General features: G+C 48.2%; 1 protein-coding gene across 1 annotated transcript in view; it reads right to left on the reverse strand.

Moving 5' to 3' along the window:
• The window catches only part of HERC1 (HECT and RLD domain containing E3 ubiquitin protein ligase family member 1), a 205,579-nt gene extending 203,099 nt beyond the window's left edge, over window positions 1–2,480 (reverse strand). Inside the window, exon 1 of the mRNA XM_019650781.1 lies at window positions 2,338–2,480. The gene's annotated coding sequence lies outside the window, so the exon portion shown is untranslated. The remainder of the gene's footprint in view (window positions 1–2,337) is intronic.
• Between the last annotated feature and the right edge of the window lie 675 nt (window positions 2,481–3,155).

The raw sequence follows: 3,155 nt of genomic DNA on the forward strand, positions 1-3,155 counted from the left end.
AACTAGATTGAAGAACAAAACGACAGCAACTTGTCTGTTCCCCTTCCCCCAATTCCCCAGCACTGTTCCCATCCCCCCAATTCCCCAATAAAAAATAAAAAAAAATTATCTTCAATAGATTATGATTGTTATTTGTATATAGTTGTCCAACTATAAAACTCAAGTTTAATTTCACAAGTCAATTTGCTTTCATCCTAGCACAAATGTCTCTCCACACCACAAACCACAAAGTCATTATTTTAAGTTCCGAAAATCTGAGTTCTAAAAGATCAGATGCTCAATGTATCCAATCCTCTTTTAATTTCAAATATTAAGGAATAATTTGGTCTTTTGGGAGGAAAAATGTTTGAGGACTTCGAATTATATTGCTATTTATTATTTGCATCACCTAGTGACCAATCCAGCCCAATCAACAACAGTCTTCAAAATTTCTTTAATCAATTAGGATTTCAGGAGACATTTACATTTCCTTTCTTCTCCATGCACCACCAAGATGCCTATATTGGGAGTGAAATAAGTACATGACCAGCAAATGAATGGATGTCACATGCAAACAGCATGACTAGAAATTTAAGAAACGAAGTGATAAGAACCTTAGGGAAAGTAAAATTCATAAAAGTTTAGAATTACAAGAGGCCTTAATAGGCCATTTAATCCATTCCAATGACAACCCCAGACAGATAACAATCTATCCTATTTTTAAAAGCTTCCAGATTTCCAACCTCCCTAGATGTCTCAGTCTGCCTTATAATCCCGTCATGTGATTTTGGGGAAATATTTCAAGACTATTCTTTGCCCTATCTAATGCTTTCTTTTCTCAAATAACAATATATTTTAACTCACTTCCTAGATGTGTGTGTGTGTGTGTGTACACACACACACACACACACACACACACACGGTGCACACAGGCACCTAGGACACCCAATTTTGCTTGTATAAACACACACTACAAAAACCTATACAACCAAAGGCATATATCCATCCCATCCCAATCACAAAAGCATATGAAACAATGTCATAAAATGATTTTGGTCTAAAAATAACCAATGGAAATCAATTTTATAAAACATTGAGGTAAACAGGTTTCTTCTCACTATGGATAATCATAGTTAATTTGCTTTCCAAACACACTGCTCCTTTTCTGCATCCACCCAAGGCAGAATTGTAAAAACACATATGTACCAGATCCAAACAGATAAATTTTTAACGTTTGATTTTTAAAACCATTTAGCTATCAATCATTTTGGAAGAGGGCTCACAGAAAGAGATATAGTGATGACAGAGTACAGCCAGTGATAATGAACAAATAACCAGTTTTAACCAAGCAGGCCAAAGAAGTGACTCAAATAAAACATCATTTTTAGAACATATATAGAATGGGGAAGTCCCAATCAAAGATGAGCCAAGTACTATTTGAAAAAATTAAGTGTCTGTTAGGAAATACCAAATGTTAACCATGAAATGCTATCTCTGGAAATGGAATTACAAGGATTGGTTAGTTTGTTCAGATTTGGTATTTCTACTATTTCAATTATCCATATTTTCTTCAGTATTACAGACATTATTTTTAAGGCAAATTCTGCCCCTGTGTTTCACAGCTCTCTAGGATGGATAGCATGTCTTTTACATAACCTCCTGGGAGAGGTGGTACCAGCTCCTGTCCTCGTGTCTCCCATGAACCTGTCGCCCATCACAGAAATGGTTTCACCATGTTCTCTGGGATAGCTCCTGTCATCATCATCCTCATCTCACCCCAAAGTCTAAACAATGCATCTCGTCTCCCCTCATAGTAGCTGAGGCTATAAATTATTTTATCGAGGCGGGAGATTTGGAAAATGATTTACCAGGTGATGAGGTGCCCCCACCCAAATGCAGAGTAAAGGAGAAAGACAACCTCCACCCTTCAATAGGTGGCCAGCGACGGGGGACACGAGGCTTGCAGTTCTCGGGTCCGAGTCGGGCCGCCGCCCCCAGGCTCCAGCACCGGCCGGGGGAGGGGCGCTCGTTAGCGGATAAAGGGGTGGGGGACGTGATGAGAGATGCGACCCCCGAGGGCTGAGGGTCAGGTACAGCGAGCCGCCGGAGGGGCGGGTCCCTCCGCCCTCTCGGGCCGGCGGCTAGGCTTCTAACGTGGCTCTGTATGCGCCCGGGCGTCGGGAGGCCCCTGGGGCCAGGGGGCCCCACAACGCCGGGAGGACTCCCTCAGGCCTTCGCCGGCCGCCCACCCGGGACCCCGGCAGCCCCGCTCCGAGGCAGCCCCGGAACGGCCCCAGCTGGCCTTGCCCGGCCGGAGGGGCAAACACACAGGCGGCAGGAAAGCAGAAGAGGCGTTACCGTACGCGGCTTCGGAGCTGGCGAGGGTTGGGTGCGGCTCCTGCGACCCGAGCCCCGCTCGGCAGCAGCTGCGGCTGCCGCGTCCTTTATTTTTGCTGCAGCAGCGGCGACTTGTCAAAGGGAAAGACGTAAGAGGCGGTGGCAGCGGCGGCAAGCAAGTCTCGCGGGACTTGGGCGGAACTCTCGCGCAATCCCGAATCCTCGCCCCGCCCACCCGGCCCAGCGCGGGAGGCGAGAGGAGCTGGGGGAGGAGCACCCCGGCTAGGTTGCGGGAGGAAGGGGCAAGGGAAGGGAACTAAGTGCGAGGCAAACCTAGGTTCTTTGGATACCCTACCACCGCGCAGCCCTCACCTTTCAGCCCTCGCGGAGTCCGGACCCTGCGGGGACCGGACTCTGCCTACAAGGCACAATTGGGGGACTTTCACAAAGGGCAGTGAGGAGTAGGGGGCCAGCCAGCACGCCCTGTTTTCCTCACGGTGGGCGGGGAAGACTCCACGGCCCAGCGTCCTGGTGCTGCTGGACGGCAAGACCCGGTCGGCCACACCCCCTTTATCTCCGACGCGCCCTCTGCTCTCTGCATCTCTCCTGAACACCCGGCGATAGACCTGTGGCGGGTCAAGTTCAATCACATGAAAGCGGGCCACTTGACCTGCTAATATCTCATATTCACATCCTTGCGCTGCAGGGCTGCCAGAATCTTGCAGATGCTGGTGCTTTTGACTCGTCGGTTGTCTTTAGTGCTGAGGAATACGGAGGTACATTGTCCTCTGGGTGACTTACATCCTTGATCATAACCCCGACCTCTGCAATCATGTCTC

This window comes from Hipposideros armiger, unplaced genomic scaffold, assembly GCF_001890085.2.
Source record: "Hipposideros armiger isolate ML-2016 unplaced genomic scaffold, ASM189008v1 scaffold_147, whole genome shotgun sequence".
Taxonomy (NCBI): Eukaryota; Metazoa; Chordata; class Mammalia; order Chiroptera; family Hipposideridae; genus Hipposideros; species Hipposideros armiger.